This window comes from Rhinolophus hipposideros (assembly GCF_964194185.1).
Source record: "Rhinolophus hipposideros genome assembly, chromosome: 12".
NCBI classification, from domain to species: Eukaryota; Metazoa; Chordata; class Mammalia; order Chiroptera; family Rhinolophidae; genus Rhinolophus; species Rhinolophus hipposideros.
In genome coordinates this window covers 66,851,402-66,873,396 of record NC_138058.1, presented here as the reverse complement: position 1 = coordinate 66,873,396, position 21,995 = coordinate 66,851,402, and the positions used below count along the sequence as shown (strand labels likewise).

Here is a 21,995-nt window from a genome sequence, read left to right as displayed (position 1 = left end):
GTGGGACCTCCAAAGCATAAGAACAGTGCCCCACAGTCAGTAGGTAGATGCTCAATGAGTAATTGTTGAATGAATGAAAGTACAAACATACACACTTGAATAAACTGATCTGGTTGGGGACATTTGTGGATTCCCCTTGCTTTCTTGGTAGGGAAGAGACCAAACATTTACTGGGCGCTACTCTTTGCCAAGTCTTCTAGGCTTTGGCAGGCCAGTGGGGAGCCGGGGAGGACTGGCAAATGTATGCCTCCTTCAAGGACACAAAAGGGGGTTTTATAAAATCTCTTAGTTCAAGCCCTCGACCCCAGATTCCAAAGATGGTTCATTCCCTCGCCCTCCACTGTCCCCTCTTCCATATCCCACTCAAAGCGTATTCAATCAGCATTAAATTGCATACAGAAGGCACTTATTAACGTGTGTTGATGGTTGGCATGATCTGCCTAAGGTCACACAGGACAAGAATCCTAGGGTCCAGCTCCTTTAAACACACATTTCTCCAATGCTTTGAGGTACTACAGGCCGGGCCTCAGTACTCCCAACATAGATCCCCGGATGAAATGGCCCAAGCAAAGTGCCCCCCATCAGGGTTCCTTCACAGGGCTTCCTAGACAGGCTCATAGCTTGCCAGGAATGCTTCCTTCTGAAAAAGGGGTTTCTGCAGTTTTCTCCTTCACCTTACAGCCTGACAAAAGGTGGGCCAGGGACCCATTGGGCTGATTGAGGCGGGAAAAGCAGGCTCCACGTGTCCCTGGCCTCAGGCTTCACCACCAGACTCAGTAACCGTGGGGCCTGGTGAGCCCAAGTCGCCCTCCCTCGCGCCTGTCCAGGTGCGGCTGCTCCGGCAGCCAGAATCCCTTTCTCTACTTTCCTTTCCAGTTTCAGCTAAAATCTGGAGACATGGAATCCGCCCGCGGAAACTACGAGCTCCTTCAACTGAGCATGCGCCAATGCCGGGCTGCTTTTGGACACCGGCTCCCGAGCTCTCCAAGCTGGGGCTGCGGAGCTGGAAGAGGCGGGGAAGACGAACCGGGAGGGGGTGCCTGGCGAGCAGCGGCTCGCGCGCCTGCGCATCCAGCTCCAGCGACCCCAGGTTTTCTATGGGATTCCCAATCTGCAGCAGAGACTTACCCAAGCGTGCTGCCGCGGAGGCTGGGCTTGGAAGGCGCGACCCAAGAGGAATTTAAGCAGCCTAGAGCTCCAGAGGGGGAAAAAAAAAGCGCGAGAGGACCACGCACAGAGACGGCTTACCCGTTTGTCCGAATTTATATATATATACATATATATATAAAGAACTGTTGAGTTTTATCATTTTCGTTAAGTGCCCGTGCGCAGCGCTATCACTGTAAGTGGAAAATACAATCTTCGTTGCATTTCTGCATGTGTAGTGCAGCCAGTTGTCTGGGAGATGCTTTAGCTATTGTCACAGACTTTGCATAGATGCGTCTACACGCATGGTGACAATTGCTTTGCTTAAAGCTGGGGATCCGAATGTGCGATGCATGAGGGGCCTTTTGGAATAATGGGGGAGGGGAGAGAAGGAGTGTTTGTATGCGTGGAGGGGGGCTGTCAGGCTAGATTTAAGAAAGGTGAAACCGAGGTGCTTTTTCAGTTTTAAGTCTGGAAATGGGAGGATTTCCTTACAGCGATTTAAATACGAATTGACCGATTGTGAAGTTTTCCTGTTGCCGATAAAACTATTGAGCGGTTGCAGTCAAGTACTAACCTGTCATTCGTGGGGTTGGTGCACCATTTTTCTCACCGTGGAAGAGCAGTGGAGGTGTTTGCTAAGTAAAACTGAGTGGACGAGGTAATATGGAAATCACGGTTGGTTTCCAAACGGGATGTTAGTGTTTAGAACCGCCGAGCTAGGCGCAAAAAAGGGCACATTTCTCTCAGTATTGAGAAATGAGTAGATAATTTTTCGGGTTTGTTTTCTCGTCATGATGGTGAATGGGCAGAAAAAAAGAAAGATATTCAACCGCACAGCACAGTCAGCCGTCTCTACTGGAGTCTTGAGACCCAGAGCGGCTGAATAGGGCGTCAGACCTGAACTAGTTGCCTACCTTTGCCTGCCGTATTTGCATTCCGGAGTGCAGGGCTGGGAAATGTGAACCCAGCCCTGTTACACTCGGTAGTGTTTTCTTTAGAGGAGAAAAGGTCGTTTTGTGTTTTGAGTTGAAATGGGTTGTTCCTTGCCCAGAAGCAGAGGAAGGGTCTTGGCAAGGTCAACCCCCCGTGGAAGTCTGAGGTGCTGGTGAATGGGGGGAGGAGGCGACGGGAGGAAATGGTGATGCCCCTTGCCAGTGCTCAGCACTGCACTGCACGGATTAGTGCCCTGTGAGATGCGAGGGTCGGAATCCATTTTTCTAGAGTTGCCCTCCTGTCCATATTTTGGGGACTAAAATGAAATGGAAATCCTGTGGGTATAGAAAACACAAGTGTATACTATCTGTGTGTCACATCCCACTTTAAGACAAGAGGAACCAGGGAGCTGGATTTCTACATATTAATATTTTGAAAGAAATTTCAGGTTAAGACAAATACAAAAGGAAACTCTTGTGAAAATCCATTTTATCTCCACTACCATCTAAAGTGCCCACATGTGTGAGTGGTGGGGGATGGGTTCTGCTCTGCACTGCTGAACACCCCACTCAGGAGTGCACGCACATTAAGCTTGGATGTTTAATAACCCCAGGAAATGCTGCACTGAAGCAGGTTGGCAGAATGGCATGAGGCAGACAGACAAGACAGAAGCATGGCCAGTGTGTGCTGGATTTCCATGGAAAAAGCAGATAAAATGTCTGGGATGAAAGGAAATAAATTTCCCCCAAGTGGGGCAGATCATTAGAGGACTCTTTGGCCTTCTAGTCAGTCCAACTATTTAGAATCCCTTCAAGGAATGTATAGTTTATTTCAATGGGTGAGATTTGAAATAGGAAATTGGAGAATATCCTCTCGTGGAAACCCAAAGAATAAATCATACTACCTTCTCTGTTCCTCCCTTCCTTACTCCAGGGCAGAAGGACCAGTCATTTGTCACAATTGAGCCACACTCCCAGTCATCACTGAGAGTGGGAATCAGCTCCCTAAATGGTGCAGATGTTACATTGCATGATAAATGGAGGGTGGAAGAAGAAGGGGGGATCTGCTAGGAAGCTTATAGATGTTTGGTGTCAGAGACCCTGGATCACAGGCTGGCAGTTATGAAGGGTCACATCAGGCAGAAACCTTTTGAAAGCATCTAGTCCAAACCCCTTGTTTTACAGATGAGGAATTGAGTCCCAGGCCCATGAGCTAGGGAGAAGTCAATAGACTACTAGTCTATGGAATACACAATTAAAAAGTAATGGACAGTGGAAATGTTCCCTTCTCTCTGCACTTTTAGCATCTTCAGTGACATTGCCGAAATCTTTAGATAAATGATTCTCTGCTCCCAGCACACCTTTCCAGAATCCCAAGGGTTCCTTTACATACTGTGGCACTTCTCTGCTTCTCCTTTCTTGTAAGATCTCTTTCTCTTTTCTGTTGCTGCTCGACTCTAATAGACCCACTTCATTTGATGCGTAGTCTGGCCTTTGCAGCCTTCTCTGCACTTTAGTCAATTTCTTCAGAATTCTTGGAGGTTTTTGAGAAAACTGGCTAAATCAGAATCGTCAGCTCCTGTTTGAGGACTGCCCATGCCCACCCATCCCTTCCCTGCTTTATTCCCAGAATCCTTCAGAGAATCCAGCCTTCAGAGACATTGCAGGCACCAAACTCACTCTTCTGCTATCTTGTCTCCCCTTGAACTGCTGCAGCTACAGGGACTGGGACCTTTTGGACTAAGGAAGCTGCAGTATAAACACACCCTGGGCTCTGCCAGCTCATCTATGGCTCCTAGAAGGCAGAACTCAAATCCAAGATGCCTGAATCTGGCCTTCATGGAAATCCTCCCGATGAAGCCACCTGCAGAGAAGGGGGCGGGGGCAGGAGGACTAAGGGAAAAGAGCTTGACTGGTTCAACCTGACCAGGCACTATAGAGGCCAGCAGTGCATCTTTTAAATCTTTAGAGCTTTTAAAGCGCTTGCACAGCTTTCTTCTCTGTCTTGCTGGACAGAGACTGCAACGCAGGCAGTAATACCTGCTTCATTGGCCCTTCTCTTTCCTCCTTTCTGTCTTCTCCCTCCCTTGCTTGTTCCATTTCTCCCTTTCTTCCATAAAAATTTCCTGAGTGCCTATACAGTAAAGCTCTAGGCTTGTTAAAGATAGATAATCCAGGCCCTCCTGTTTCTTCTTCAACAATGTCATCTCCCAGGCACTTGCAAAGATAACCCAAACCACCGCAAATGTCCCCTTCAGGGAAATGCCAGGAATTCTTACCTGAAAAAGCTGAGGCATTAGGGCAGGCTTGAGGAAGACTGAGTCTGAGTAAGTCTCTTTCTCATTTCAAAGAGTAGTTAATACTCTTGGAAGTTGTTGAGGAAGCTGAGGAAAGGAGGTGGTGACTTTCTCAACACATTCACCAATTAACAATTTAACAGAACTCCTCTTCTCCTGGTAAATCTTTACTGAATTGGGATGAGCTCTGTCTTGGGTAAGAGTTTGTCCATAACACATACTCGTACGGTCAGATGTCACCTGGTCTTGCTATCCCATTCTGGAAACAGGTATGTCTACTCATTTAAACACCGCGTAGCCTCTGCAGGCAGCAGAGACTTGTAGCTGCTAAGTGCTCTGCTTTGATTTGCAAGGCTCTGAATCTCATTGTGTAATAGGATAATTTGATTAGAAACGCTGTCCTGAACAAGCTCTAGATTTTCTATTTGGGTTGTATATAGGTATGGATTCCAAACATTGCTGAAGAGCTCCCTGAGGAGTTTCATAGAATAAGATGAAAGTATAACATCAACAACAAATGCATGGTTTCCTAATTTACAAAACCAATATGTTTTAATGTCATTCTACAGATCATTTTCTTTGTATTGAGTGATTTCCATGCTCCTAAGATTAGTGATTATTTAGGACGATAAGAAGGTTCTTCTTATAGAAGGAATCACAGTCAGTTACTCTAAGGTTGAAATTGATGATGTCCATTTCACAAATATTTAATAGATATAGATATATTAATTTTCCTAAAGCATCAAATGATAGAGATAAATTAATACATGATTGATATTTCTACTATCCCAGTGGTTCAGTCATATAACAATAAGAGTACATGAGTTGGATGGGATCCACGTAAATTACCTAATCTATCCTTCCAATACATAAAAACATTTTTATCTGAAAGACATATCTACAGTATGAAAGCACAGTCCATAAAGACAGAGATTTTAATGACCTTTTTCAGATTTCCACAATATCTGTACAATGTCTTCTATAGTAGATACTCTATATTTGTCAATTAAATATTTGTCCTAACAAGAATCATTTGTATGCACCTTACTAATTATATCAAGATATAAATCATTTCTACTAAAAGCATGTACATAATTAACACTGTTTTAAACATCTTTATGCCACTGAAAAAAAAGACTAAAAATTATAATTTATTTTCAAGAAAGATATAAAAGCACATATTAATACCTTTAAGAGTGCTTTTTTACTCCACTCACATGAGTATCCTCCCTTTTATCTCTTACTAAGTAAAAATATAAATTATTTTGATCTATTTTCAAGAATTGATATTAATAATTCAAAGAGGGAATGTAAGCCTCAACTATGGTAGGTAGCTATGGGTACCACTTATTTAGATCATGGGTCTCTTGAGCTATGGAATTATTTTAACACGTTCCCACTGTGAAGGGACCACAGCACTGCATTTCTCATTTACAGTTTGTTTCTAAAGATAACTTATGCTCTTTTAAATGAATCAAAATAGTCTGAGTTGCTCACAGCTTGATTCATTGAGACTTCAGGAATGGGGATTTTGGGGGTGCTTTAAACCACTTAATGAATGAAACAGAAATGGAATAGCAAATTACTGGAGAAGCCTCAAAGAGATTTGACACTTTAATAATAAGGTGCCTGTGAATACATGAAAGAGGTGTTCTATACCCTGATCAGCTCACTTAAAGCATGCAAGTTAGATAATTCATCTTGATTCTTATGCTTTCTCTGGATTCTCCACTGCTTTACTTCACTGCAGTTCTAACACAGATGGCCTGCTATGTAACCACCAATTGTTAATATTTTTACAAGACAATGCATTGCATTTCTAACCATATGTTGGGTTATTTTCAGGTGAACAATCTATTTCCTTTTGTTCTAAATTACAATTGAGACTTGGCATGCTCTCATTCACCACCAAGTGGCCTTCAAGCTCAATATACCTAATACAATAATTGCTAAACTTTGTATAGAAAGTAGGTATCTCTTAATTTAAAAAAATTTCATTTTTATGAAGCATTGCTCATAAAAGGCAAAGTTAACAAATCAGTTAAATTTGCTTATAATTATTATAGCTCTATAGAATGAATCCTATTTTTATTTAGTCTTGCTCATGTAGGGATTTTTCTGAGTCTGTCACTTTAAATGTACTTTTTTCTCATTTCTTTGCATCTTGTTTATTATCTCTTAGGCTCTGAATGACTATGAACTTTTGAGGAACTGAATGTAAATAGATTTTTTTGCAAATCATTAACGTATAAAATGTGCTTTGGAGCTTAGGTGAAGATTTTCTAATTCAAACAACTAGATCCTAATATTTCTGTTGTTTCTTATTTCAGAAGGTTTATTGCACTTAAAGTTTTCTTAGAATAGTAGATTTGGGTACTACAGGAGTCTCTGGTATTTTATATTTTGCATTGATTTTATTAATTTGTGAATAATATGTTTATCTCTGATTTCTTGAAACCCAACCTTAAATTATTAATGAAATGTCTCTTGGAGTCCCATTAAGTTGACATGATTATTAATATAATATTTTATTTTTAATGTATCAAATAGTGCTGTACAAGTCTGACTCAATTAGCCACTTCTGTTTATTAGAATTTCTTGACATTTGATGCCATGAGTTAATGGAAAATTATCAATTTTGTTTATTGCAGAAGTTCAAGTGTTTTTGAAATTTATACGTAACATGCTTGATGTTTGCTTTCTTCTCATATAGGAAATTTGTATGAAAAATAAAAGAGAAATTGTGAAATAAGTTTAAATTCAATACAAAATTATTATTTTTTCTATTAAATTGTTTATAAAAGTATTCTTTCCTCAGCGTGAGATGTAAACCATCCATTTAATCTTTCCTCATTTTAGTTTGTGAATGGGAAAATTCCTCAACCCTCACTAACGTTTCAACTGGCTCAAAAGAAATGAGAGGAAATGTAAACAAGAGTTTCCAAGCTAGATATACTTACATAAAAATCCCCAGTTCCATAGTTTATTAGATCTATGACCTTGAATAATTTGTTTAACCTCTCAGCCTCAGTTTCCATTTCAAATAGTAGTTCACAGGATTCTTGGACAGAAAATAGAAGACTATATATGTAAAGAATATAATATAATGCCTCATTATTGAAAATGTGCAATAAATGATAGTTATTATCATTATCATCCTTTTCATGAGAAATCAATGGTTCATAAACCCCTTTAGTCTCTGAATTGTAGTAATCCCATTCATAGTGGAACCTCTGAATAAGAAATTGAGCTATTAAGAGCAGTGAACAGTTAACAGTGCTGAACCTACCTTAGAAAAAAAGTATCTACTGAGTAAATAGCTACTTGTTTAGCCAAGCACCGTGTAGTCACTGTGGAATCAACATTAAATTAGATACAATCCCAGCCTTCAAGGACTATATGGCTAACGAAGAAGACAGATAAATGTAATCCAGTAAATCAGGTGAAATAAGATGGTATAGATGCATTGAGGGGAGAATTTATAGAAGACATACCTACATTGAGACCTCAAACTTCCCATTTCTATTATTCTTTTTTTAAATGCATTTCCTTTTCATTATACCTTTTCTTTACCATCATTGTCCTACCATATAAATTGAGCACAACAGGATATGGAACTAACAGGAGATTTTTAAGTTTGTTTCCTTATTGAACATATTTTAAGGTCATCTATTAAGTATTTTTCAATGTAGCTAAATAATGTGGCCCTCGACTCCCAACCAAGCCTCCAGTGAGTCACTTCAAGAAAAACATTTTATGATCCCCACCGTTTAGTGTAAATATGATACCATAATACTTCTATCCTTTGATACCTTCCAAAGAAAGGGATTGTTATCTGATATACTCTCCTTTCACCTCCCTTATTATTCCAACTAATTTCATGACTAATCCTTCAGTGTTTTTTCTGTGGGATGACTCTTATGTGATCTACCCTTTCATTCTTTTCTCCAGGACTTTTATGCTAAGGAAAATATACCTCCCAACTCCTCTTTTCTACTGCACTGAAATGTTGTTTCCAGCCCTCTACATACATGTGCGCGTACACACACACACACACACACACACACACACACACACACACACACACGCCAAAATGGCCTTACTGTCTTTAGCTTTTCTGAGAGACTTCCCTTTTCCTAAGCCTTTTCTCTCTTCTCCTAGTCCCTATCACATTTACTAGGGGATTTTAAGTGTGTTTCTTATCTGTAGTTAAAAATGAGCATCGTTTTCTCCCTTTGAAGTCTATTAAAATTGCACCTAAATCCTGAGGTTCTTTTGTATAATAGGAGTCTTGGATGATTCACAGAATTGGGTAGGACTTTTGGTTCTAATTAATTGTGGGGCTTATTTTCTTACCTGTGCAATGGGGATAATATATTTACCTATTTACCTTACGGACTGTTGAAGACCATATATACCTATAAATATACCCCCTAAAAGAGCTTAGTGGGTAGTAAATACTTCTTCCCTCACTCCAGGCCTCCACCTTCCCTCCTACCCATCCTCCTCAATCTGCATTTACCATTTCTCCTAGTCTCTAAGTATTCTGCTCTTTCCAAGTATATTTGCTCAAGTTCTCTGGTGTTAATAATAGCTAACACACACACATCCCAGACAGCATGGTGAGTGTGCTCTTAGAAAAGGTGTACTCACTGAATCAACGTCCTAACTCCTACCTATGTCCCTGCATCTCTTTGGAAGAGCGCTTCCATTTATTTAAGACATGCCTCCTACTAAAGTTGCCAAAGCTTCTAATGACCAGCATTCAGTGAGTGAACAAGCCTCTCTCACACCAGTGATTTATAGAGCTCTTCATAAATAATGTCCGATAACACCTGCCAGCCTGTAATTGTCTTCTGACCTTTATCCTCTCTCCTTTACCTTTTCTTCTGAGGCCCTGGGTGCCTGGGAAACATTCTGATGACACCTTTATTTAACTTCTTTGTAGCAGGTCTAGCCTATCACTCACATATCTTTTGTCCATCGTATAAATGTCAATCAAGTACCACCAAATAAATAGCAGAAAGGGAGCCCTTAGTGGTGCACACAATCCATGTTACGGAACATGTTCGAGTCCAGATTAGCCTATTAGAACCTGCATTTGTTGAGTGTCTCTAGAAGTGTACACTAATGCTTATTGGCTAAGAGCATCAAATGGATTTCAAAGCAGGGGTGAGGGAAAGGTGCACATACATACAAATACATACATATATACATATGTGCATGATATGTACACAATAAATTCAAGATACTAGCATAGATAGTTTTATATTTTTTAAGCCAAATCTTTAAGAGCAAATAGCTTTACTAGCAAATCAGTGCTTATGAGACAACATTAAGAAGAAGACCTATTGAAAGTTTCCTCATTCTAGATGAAGTGGCAGAGTTGAAAAGGGAGGGTGGTTTAAATTTGGTGGTAAGGATGTTTTAGACTTTGTCTCTTTAAAGAAATATTTCTAAGTCACTCCAACATTGATTTCCTCTCAAAGAATTTTGTGGGAACACTTTTGAAGGAAATAATGCCTCCTATATCCCATTCTTATATATTCCCCGTGCACATTTTCTATTAATAATAAATCCTAGTGGTCCTGTTATAAAGACCCCAGTATCGATTTAGCTTTGCTTAACCTTGTTTCCAATGTTTGTTCAGGGAATTTATGTTAAAAAGATATTTATTACTAACTCATTGTGGTTTTGAAGCACCCAGTTGGAAAAGCTGCTTTAGAAAGACAAAAGCTGAACTTCATAATGCAAAGTACATAAAATGAGGAGTCATTACGGTAGATGTGTTTTAGGCATCACAGCTGTGCTGTAGTCATTGTAAGTGTGATGTCCTAGAAAAGTTAAGTAACTTTTCTGAGTTTTAGTTTCCTTGAGTGAAAATAAAGATGAGATTACCTACCTTCTCTAGTTAGCAGTTATTGTGACACTGAGGTGACTTTGAACATATTCTGTAGATTATAGTGTCGTGGGACAATGAGAAATTTATCATTATCATTCAACTTTCGAATTTTAGCTTAACTTTGATAAAAAATATAATTTAAGAGTCAAAGTACTGGTCTTGTGCAGTTTATTGCATCAAGGTTATATCTGCTAAAATAAGTTCCTATCCCCTAACCTCCATCACCTTAGCTCCTAGCATAGAATGACAAACTTATGATAGCTGTAACCAGGTCTTCACAATTACATTTAAAAAAAACACACCAATTTTGAAGTAAAATAATTGTGGCAGGAAAACCTAAATGATTTAAGATTTGAGATACACCTGTATCTCCTATATTTTTCTCAGCATTTCGCATGTTGTAGTTGTAGAACTTGAGCCCACAGCCATGTCTCAGTGTATTGAGCATACCTCAATTTCCAGAGAGACTCCTATGGAATAAAAGGGCCACCATGGTCATGCCCGTGTGTGTCCTCTAGCAGGAATGCTTTGGAAATAAGATTTTTATGCTAATGAGGGTTACTGGGCCTTCCATTCCCGGAATCAACATGTGTATAGATCTGAACAATGTAAGGGCAGAGAAACCCATGAGAGAAGCAAAAGAGACCCACATGGGGATGTGTCCAGAGAGAATCCATTTGGACAAACTCTGCTTGCTCAGTGCAGGAACAACAGGGACAAGAGTTTCTCTTCAGGGACAGTGGAAATCATTCCTTGCGAGCTGCCCTCAGCTCTGATTATCAACCTCTGATTCTTCCCTGGAGCATCCAACCAAGAGTGGTCTCTCAATGCTCTTATTATATCTGGACTCATATTAATTACTTATGTACGTGCCAGCTCTTCTATAAAACGGGAGGTTGTGATAATATTAACTTAAATGTTGTAAAGAAGTTAGAGTGTACAGGGCACTAGTGTGGATATTTGCACACAGTACTGCCCTGAGTGCACGTTACAGCTCTGCAAGGTAAGTGTCTGCAAAGTGTGCTTCATTTTATGACTAAGTAACTGTATCTAGAAAGTAATTTGTCCAAGGTCACATAACTAAGTGAGAAAGGAGTTATTTAAATCCAGGGCTCTCTCTACCAATCTACACAGACTTTTGTGGGTTTCTTTTGTAACTTTTTAATGGGGAAAGCATACACATTTGAAGAGAATAATATAATGAACTTCCATGTACCCTTCTCCCTCTAATGGGTTAGTTTGAACAGATTAAGGTATTATATCATTTCATTTATAAATATTTAAATATATATCTATAAGGACTCTTTAAAACATGTCCACAATACTGTTACATACCAAAAAAAATTTACTTAATATCATCAAATACCTAGTCAGTGTTCAAATCTCATAAGAATTGTTATAGTTTATCTGAATCAGGATCCAAATAAGTTCTACACATCCCAGTTGGCTAATAGACAGCCGCCTGTTTTATATAAGACATTTATGTTAGACATGCTTCTCGCTAGAGAGAAGTGTGGGATAGCTAAAGGAGACAGGATTTCAAAGAGGAGCCCAGTTACTCTGAAAAAGTCATTTGACTTTTGTAAAATGGAAATTATATCCCTGAGATTAATTGGGAGGATTAATAACATAATGTTTACGAAAGTGCTTAGCACGGTCTCTGGCATGTATAGGTGTTCAATGAATTTCCTTTCCTAAGCAAAATTAAAAGGGATAAAAATGGAATAGTAGGCCAAGAAGCTTGAAGAAACTTCTTGGAGTGCTTTGGCTACTGATCCTTTGAGATCACTCCCATTTTGTTTCTGGATGGAAATTTGACCACAGTTGTGCCAAAGTGGTTAATGCCTAATGGCACTGAATCCTCCCCACGGGCATGTGTATAGTTCTGTATGGTCTCCCACATGAAAAGGAAGGGAATTTGCGACTTTAAAATGATCTACAATTCAGAGAAATGACAATATTGTACAATATTTTTAACTTCAGGTCAATTGAAAATAACAGAAAAAAATTAAAATATGATATGTTAGCTGAGATTAGTATAATGTTGCAGGGGTAACAAGTAAAAAAATAGAGGCAATTAATCTGATTCAGATTTGAGTATGCTTTTTGTTTATATGAACTTGGACACGTCATTTCATTCCTCAGGGTCTCAGTTTCTTAGTACAGAAAATAGAAATTCTGAATAAAATAATCTAAATCTAAAGATTAGACATCAGCAACATGGGAAAATGGAAATAAAACTGGACTGTAAGTCAGAACCAAATGTAAATTCTGACTCCATCCCTTAATGGCTGTGTGGCCTTAGGCAAATAATTTAATCTCTCTGAGCCTCAGTCTTCTCATTTGTTAAACATAAATTATAACCTGTCTCACAAAATTGTTGTGAAAACTAGAAATAATATATAGTAAAGTCCTAGCAGGACCCTAGCATTTAATTGGCACTCCATTTTTAATAATGAAGTAGCATTTGCTGTTCTCAAAAAGCTTTTAATTTAAATCGAGAAATGGCATGAATTCATAATCAAGAAGTATACAGCCGAGTATAGCTGACATGCCATCTCCTGCATTGGTTACATCTAAAACCATTTGTGAAGATAATGGGTACTTTATCTAGAACATAAATGTTTGAATTCAGAACACTGCATTTATAAAGGCTCGTAGCACAACGACAGTAACATAATGTTCTCGTTTTGCTTGTTCCTGCTTATTTAGAAAATGTGAAACAAGCAGCTTCTTCTATGTGATGTGGGAATCACTTGCTAAAATGCCAGCCAGGGGTTTCTGCTAAAGAGTACTCGATTTTTGTAATAGGTCTCTAAGATTATATATATCTGTGGCTGGGAACTCGGTGGGGGATGATATCATAGAAGGAAGGCTGAAAATCCATACAGTGTTCCAGTCAGCTTCTCTTGAGTTGTAGATCTTGGTTCTCATGTAGAGAACCAAGAATCCCATCATTTCTCTGAATTTGGATCTAGCGACACCACTCATTATTTTCATGGTGACTGAGTTTGTCTCATTATAACAGTGAGAATATGCCGGTTTTGTGGTTGTCTAGGATTACATATAAGGGCAGAATTTTTCTTTTTTCATTAAGTGAAGGAGACAGAGATTGCTTTTTTTTTTTCTCTCAGAGGACTTTTTATCTAGTTTTACAAACTCAACAAAAGTCTAAAAACTAGAAATAAAGAGAACTGCTGTTGCAATTCCAGGTAATTCATGGACTAATACTCACTCCCTCCATTCCCTACTCTTATACAATAATAGCTCTTAAACGAACTTAATTGAGAGCTGGGAATTTGCTCTTCTTAAGTACTGAGTTAATACCTTCTCCTAAGAAAAAATAATACTTACTCATTGTAGAAAATTTGGAAAGCAAGACATAGAAAAAAAAGAATAAGATCAGCTACAGTCTGCTATTTATAGGTTATATTTGTCTCCGTTGTAAATATTGTTTCTAATTGAGTCTACTCATTTAAAATTTGTGTCCTACTTTTTTCCCTTAAACATGACCCTTACAATGAAAACTCTTCACAAATGTCATATTAAGACATGACACTCCATTATACGTATGGACAATGTTTACCTCACTATTCTCTTATTTTTAAACATTTTAACTTTTTAAATACCGCCAAGGGGAACACCTTTGTGCCAACAGCTCACTACCACGTTACGCGTGGCCTGGACAACGTCCTCGGCATAGATTTCTGGGCATCTCTAGCAGAATGAGTAATTACTTGGAACCGAGGCTGGGACGGCTGCTTAGCTACAGAGGGTGGGATTCTAGAGAATAGTTGGCCTGAGGAATCATAACATTTAGTACTTTGCAGAAAATTTATCTAAACTACTTAGTGATTTTTCAGGGCCAACTGTAGGAGCAGATGGCTGCATTCCTTTTGGAAGCTCTGAAAAGTCTCTTCTGATCAAAACCTATCTGCAATTGCCTGAAATTCCATCACTTCTGTCACTTTGTTTTGAAGCAGGAAATAAGAAAGTGAGCCAAATCTAGGCTGAGATCCCAGAACACTGGTTTCTACAGTCTTCATGGCACACTTTGCTTTTATTATCATTCTTGTTACCACCACTACTACCGCTATCATCATCCTCCTCTTCACCACGTCTATGAGAATTCTTCCTGACCTGTGAATTCCCAGAAAGCAGACCCAGGGGGTATTAATCTCTGGGTCTCTTATAGGCCTCGAAAGTGGGCCAGGTACTAAATGACTGTTAAAATGATGATATTCGGACCACGCAGAACACCTACCTACTATCTTTGCCTTTTGAAACGTGGTATCCAGAGAACTGGCCAATACTAACACATCCATGCTTCTGTGTGGTTCAAGGTCCATGAATCTGACACTCCTGGTCTAAAACAAAACCTCCTGGATCCTGACTTTTGCTTCCATTTTAATGTTAATTTCTCAAAGATTTCTGTACCAGATGCTGGTCGTGTCCATGTGCCAGTGAAAACCCAGCGTTTATGAACCTGTACACTTATATCAGTTATTATAAGAACCATATTTAGTAAATCGGACAGTCATATATGGGTACAGTCTAATAAAAAGAAGCAAATTCTAAAATAAGGCCAATTTATCCTTCTTAAGTCAATTAGAACATTAAAGTGACTGGCTGGCAGACATCATGGTAGAAGGAAGAGCATGACTATAGTGTCACATAGACCTGAATTCTAACCCCAGCATTACCACTCACTAGTTGCATGGCTGCTGTTTCCTTGCCTAAAAATGGAAACCATTAAGTCTGTCTTGCATAGTTCTTATAAAGATCAAATAAGATTGTGGCTAAGGCATCTCTAGGACAGAGATGTGGACAGAGTAAATGTCCAATGCCAGATAGTTATTATTATTGTTTACAGTGCTATGGGTGAATAACTAAGGCCTCTAGGTCCTTTCAGGATTTATTTAAATATAAGCAATGCTCTTAGACTGAACATCTATGTAATTCACCAGTGTATTCCCAAGTCCAGTGCATAGCATACCATAGATGCTCCATAAATGTGCATTGAATGAATCAAAGGACACCAAATGGTCCCAATGCTTCTCTAAGAGACGGAATTTCTAGCCACAGGAGGAAGATATTTTAGGAGCAAAAAGACCTTACATCTGCCTGGGTTTACTCATCTGAGTAATTTCCATTTTTGACAGATTCTTACACCTTTTGATGTTCAGGTGTTCCAAAACTCCCCACAGTTCATTAAACAAAGGGGAAAAGAGGGAGAGATGCTTTTTGAGGTCTGCAATGTTTGTAAACACTCATGGCATATCTCATCTCTCCTCTGTGCTGCGCACTCTATCAGGTGCTTCACTTTACATACCTATCATCTCATTCATACTCACAACAACTCAATGAGATAATGTTATTTCTACTTTAGATGAAGCAATTGATACAGGGGTCAAGCAATTTGCCTAAAGTCAAGAAGTTTGTAAGTAATAGCTCTAAGATCCAAAACATCTCTACTTTCTCCTTATTTCACCTTGGTTGCTTTTATATTCACTATGTTGCTTTCAAATGAGGTATTATTTCTGTTTCATCCATTCATTCTTTCAACAAATACATATTAATAATTTGCCTAGTACTACATATGTAGGGCGAACTGAAACAACCATAATCCCTGCCCTCGTAGAGATCAGAGTCTAGTTAGAGAAATAGATATTAAACAAATAATCATAAAATAGCATAAAATTACAAATAAGATGAAGTACCATGGAAGAAAACGACATGATGCAGCAAGAAAATGTTAACCTACTCGTATTTTGAGCTGTTTGAAGTAGCAGATTCCAGGGAAATCCCCTGAGGTCTAGATTTCCAACCCAGCCTCCTGGGATTGCTGTTAAAATATGTTTACAGTCCCTGGACCTTGAGAATGAGATGGTGGCTGCATTTCTCTTTGAGGAGAATGGGCTTTGCTCACAGGTTTTAGCATCTCCCACTTTATCCATCACTCCCAAGGGCTCATTAAGATGACAACAACAGAGCTTTTGATGTCAGTACATCTCCAAAAGAACCACAGTCTGAAGCAGAGGTCACTGGGACAGTTTCCAGATAAAGAAATCTGTACGCACCTGTGTGTCAGGTGTTCTGCTTCAACTCTTGGTCACTTTCATGTGATACAGACATGTGGGTCTTTAAACATGCCCAAGGGCCTCTGTAAGTTAAAAGTGGTTTTCATTTGTTCAACACATATATGGCAAGTACTTACTATGTACTCTGGGGTACAGACATTGTTCATGCCCCCTCAGAACTCACATTACAACGGTGGAGACAGATCATTGATAGTCTGTTAAGAACAATCATTAGAGAAGCCTAGAGTGCTGCAGGAGTGCCTCTGGGGCACACAGAACCCAAACAGCCATAGGGTGGGGATTGGAGATGGGATAATTTGGGGGATGCCAAGACTAGGAATTAGCTGGACAAGGGGCAGAGGGGAGCAGGCACGCTGTTACTGACAGAGAGAACAGCGACCAAAGTATACGATAATGGCAAGGAAATGCTTACAACTGCATGTGGCTGGCATGAGGTTTTAAAGGATTAAAGAATCTTTATCGAATAAGATGAGAAGAGTGCCGTAGGAAAAAATGTGGATTTTGTAATCAGGCTCTGTCACGAAATAGTCTGAGTTATGTGAATCATCTTATCTATGAAATTTAGATAATGATACCTATGTGAGTGTATTACTATGGTGATTAAGTTCTAAATATTGCCACATAGGTAGCATTTGACGCATGGACTTTAGAGATGGTAGCAATGGTGGTTTGAATGATGAGATCAGTAATATTACCGTGGTTCATTCCTATTGACATAGCCTCTAATCTGATTTAAGGCTGTTTATTTCCGTTCGTCCCTGAATTTGGCAATGATTAAGACCTCTACTGACTGTGTATATCCTTATTGAGCTCAGGTACTTGGGTAACTTAAAGTTGACTTTTCTTTCAAACAATTTGGCAGAGACAACCGCTTTGCATTGATATATGAAACGAGCACATCCATATAGAAACTATCAATGGCTGTCAATATCAGGAAAGGTAGCTTGTGTTTAAAAATTATAGACAGTTAAGATTTTATAAATGTTACATGCCTACTCAGTACCAGGGACAGGTATAGATATAAACAATGGTAAACAAAACAGGCCAGGCTCCTGCTACCTTGGAGGTGACAGTCTAGTGAAAGATGACAGTCAATACATAGTCATATAAATTAATGAATACATTAGCGAAGTTCAGATAGTCTTAGGCTACAAAGAATATAAAACAAAGTAATGAGATAATCACTAGGAGTGTGTTGGAGGGGAGCCAAGTGTTAATAATTTAAACAGAAAGAATGAAAAGGTGACATCTGAGCAGTAACTTGAAGGGTATGAAGTCAGCCATGAAAGGTGTTGGGGGAAGAGTGTTCTAAGAAGAAAGAAAAATGAATACAAATGATCGACCGTGAGAATAAACTCTATGTTAAAGAGAAAGCCACAAAGTGAGTATTGCTGCAGCATTGTAGATAAGGGAGATTGGTAGGAGGTAAAGTAGGAGAGGTAGGGTGACCGTACACCCCGTTTTGTTCAGGATAGTCCTAAATAATGCCTGTTGTCCTGGTGTAAACAATAGCACCTTCTTTCACAAAGTGTGCTCTCTAGATGATAAATTATGTGATCTCCCTATTGAGAGTTCAGTAGGGGCCAGATTATTTGGATGGAGATAGCAAGTGAATAAAAACTTTAGAAACTAACTAGCAAATGAATACATTTTAGTTCCATTGGCCCTTCCTATTTTAATCTGAGTTGGAACCAAAAAGATTTTATTTTGCATTAGTCTGATGCATGAGTAGGATACGGGACACTTGTAGGTAAGAGCTGGTTGCCCACAGAGAACACCCAGAGGTTTTTAGATTTAGATCTGAAAGAGGCCCCTAGTCTCATGTCCAAGACACTTGTGCCAAACCAAACCATACTAAGAAGAAGAGGAGGAAAAATAGGGAAGAGGAGGAAGAGGAGAGCTCCTATTCTCTGCCATGCAATATTCAGTATTCTTCTATGTTATCTCATCTTTAATCCTCATAATTTATTTTAAGAGGAGGAAATGAACGCTAAGAGAGGTCTAATAGCTTGATTGAGGTCATGCCGAGAGTGAGAATGAACTCTGGGATTTGAATATGACAGTCTAACCCTTTCCATTAGGTTATCCTGCACGTCTTAGGCTTTCAAGCTGTAGTCTATTATTCCTTGATCCCTGAACATGCTATGCTCGTTTGCACTCATTGTGTCTCTAACTTCTACCTGACAATCCCCATTCATCCATTGCAAAAGGTTGCTTCTCATGTGAAGCTTTCCTTAATTCCCACAGATGTGGCCAATTGTTTCCTCTGCCCTTCCGCACAGCTTTACAAATCTCTGGTACAAAGTTTTATTCATTCATCCACCCATTCATTCACTTACTCAACTGTTAATTATTGGATATAAAACAGTGAACAGGACAGACATACAACCCATTGTCATAGAGCTCGTGGCTGGAAAGGATTAATTAGCCAAGATATCAATGTCATTCAGAAATGGCTTTATTAAATCTCCTTTATCTCATTTATTCATTCATTTTTCCATTCAACAAGTGCCTACTATGCTAACAGAAGCCTGATAAAATATTGAGACATTTTTGAAATGGGAAATTCAATGTGAGCTTGAGTCTGACAGTAGGAGGTAGGAATAGTGAGGGATGAAATTGAAGAAAAAGGCATGGCTGACATCATGGAGGCCCCTATGGATCTTATGGAGGAATTTAGAGTTTTCCTTTAGGCAACAGGGACGCATGAAATGATCAGATAATTATTCTAGTAAAATCAGTTGGGCAGTGATGTCAAGAATAAATCTGAAAAGTAGAGACTGCAAACAGGAAGATTAATTAGGTAGTTGTAGTTGTTGCGAAAGAAAAAAAAGAGCGTCTGAAGTAAGGTAGAATCCATGGGATGGAGAGCAGAAGACAAATTCATGGTTAAACATGACAGAGTTTCTGACTAGTTAGAACTAGGGAACAAGAAATAGAGAAGCATATGCTGACTCCTAAGTTTCTGACTTGGGCTTGCAAACACATGCCTTCCTCGAATTATTGAGACAGAGATGAGGTCCTGCCCATTATATCCTCTGTTACCTTATGCTTCTCTAGAGAATGGAGAAGGCCATTTCTTCTGTCCCCCACATGGTATTTTGGTTGCTGGATTCTGGGTGAAAGCTGCCTTTGAAGAGAACACTGGACTTGCAATCAGGAAACAAGACTCTAGAACTATATCTTTCATACTCTTAGAAAAAGCTTGTGTCTTCTGTAGGTCTCTGTTTCTCATCTAGAAAAGGAAAGCATTGATCTAAATTAGGATCTGTATATTTACTCTCTCTGGACCTCAGCCTTCTCAACTTTATAACAGGGAAGATTAATTAGATTTTACAAAGACTTTTTTTCCAAAAACGTATTTTAATATGTTAATATGGTAACCTTTTGGAGATCTATCACTCTTTAACATTAATGTGTTACAATATAATTTTGTACATTATAGGAATGTGCTTATCATTACATATTATAAATTGTAATTAACTTTTTTACATATTACCTGTTTCTCCCATTGGGTCATTGGTTTCCACAGGAAATAAGCAGCTTCTCATTCATCTTTGTATCCTGATACATAGCATGATTTCCCCCCACAGTGTGCACTTTTTATTGATTTGTATAGAAGAAGAGAGGAAAACAACTGACTTTATTTTTTGCAGTAAATAGTTGTAATTATAATGAATATTGTGTGTCTGTTTTTACCATTTGGCATATCATAAGTGATTTGCCATGATGCAATATAATACTCACAATTTTACATTCCACAGAGTTAACGTGCCTTAATTGACTAACCATTTCCCTAATGGCGAATGGTTTCAGTTTTAGAGTTTTTACCATTATTAAATAAAATTTCATTAAATATATCCCTGTGCACAACTTTTTTTCTCTTGGATTATTTCTTTAAGATAGCGTCCCCAGGAATCAAAAGTGTTACCATTTAATGCTTCTTGATTTCTAGTATTTTCTAGTGGGTGTACCAACATACAATTTTACCATATTTGATTATTTGTAAGATTGAGTTTGGCCATTGATATTTCATCTTTTGTTCATAGTCTGTTCATGTATGTTGCCCAGCTTTCTATTATATCCTCTTCCCATTTATTTTTAAGCATCTTTTAAAAGACATTTATGTTGCATATTTTCCCCCATTTTGGTATTTCCTTTTTCTCTGGTGTCTTTAGACTCCCTAAACTTTGAATTTGTATATTCGTCAATCTTATCTTCTATAGTTTCTGTCATTGCTTTTATGTTTAGAAAGTCTAACTTAAACTTAATAAATAGGTTAAACATGTTCCTCTGGATTAATTATTTGTGTTTGCACTGGTATGAATTATCAATTTACACTGTGATCATTCCTCCCTTCTGATTCTAACAGTTTCTTTAATAACTGACATTTGCTTTATACATAAAGCTATGTGTATACATACACAATGGCTATTAACATTTTTCTAGCATATTTTTAGTTTCTAATTGTTTTCTTCGACTTAAGTTTTATATTAAGCTGTTTGTTTCAAATGTTAATGATTTTTACAAAGACGTTAATATAGTGTGGTTCTGACTTACTTTTTTCAAAGACGTTAATATAGTGTGGTTCTGACTTACTTTTTTCACCAAATTGCTATCAAGTGGTGATGATCGCATCACCTACAAAATTATATTTCCTTTCCCCCTTGTTCTGAAAACCTTCCTTGATCATATATTCAGTAATTATGTATAGCTGGATCTATTTCTAGACTCTCTGTTCTTTTATGCTGATCTATAAGTCTATTTTTGTGCCAGTAAATCCTTCACTTATTTGAGGAGCGCTCAAGTTTCCTCTCTTGAGTCTTTGCTTCTCCAGGCTTAAAATTCTCAGTTCCTTCAACCCGCTGCTCTTATATTTAGCATCCTAGCCCCTCCACAACCTTCTCGGGTCCAGAAGCAAGCCATTGTAAGATAACCGACCAATTCTCAAAGTTGCCTGGCTTGGGTAAAGAAATGCATAGATTGGGGCAGCACCCAGGCAAGGAAGGAGAATGAGTAACCTTTACATGGAAAGGAACAGTGTTTGTCCTGGGAACTACCTTCTTGTTTTTCATTTCCTTTAATAAGGTAGAGTAACTAACAGTAAGTTAAGAGCCTTCCAGGGTTCAAATCCTAACTCCACCATTTTCTTGCTGTGTAACCTTGGGCAATTTTCTTACTTTCTCTAAACTTTATTTTCTTTGACTGTAAAATGAATACGTAGTGGTATGTACTTCATAAAATTGAAGATGGAAAGCATAATCCATGAACACATAGTAAGTACTTGATAAGATAAGCCGTGATTACTACTGCTAAAATATCACTTATATAGATTTATTTCATTTAATATTTTGAGGTAGTCATGAACACTCACAATTTAAAGTTGAATGGAAAGAGTAAGGAAACTTCGGTAATTTTCCAATCCAATAGAAGTGCTAGAGCTTGAGATGTCACCTCATCTGTCTAACTCCAAGGCCTGAGCTCTTTCCTGTAGGGGACACTACTGCACAGCATGATGTGAGGTCCTTATACGTGGGTCTTTGGGTTCTGCAGGGGTTACATAGGTGAAGCTGCAAATTCTTAGGCAGAGGTAAATAGAAAGTTCAAATATATG

General features: G+C 38.6%; 1 protein-coding gene across 1 annotated transcript in view; it reads left to right on the top strand.

Annotated features, from left to right (window-relative positions):
• Nucleotides 1-943: 943 nt before the first annotated feature.
• VSNL1 (visinin like 1) overlaps nucleotides 944-21,995 on the top strand; it is an 85,693-nt gene continuing 64,641 nt past the window's right edge. Inside the window, exon 1 of the mRNA XM_081068530.1 lies at nucleotides 944-1,342. The gene's annotated coding sequence lies outside the window, so the exon portion shown is untranslated. The remainder of the gene's footprint in view (nucleotides 1,343-21,995) is intronic.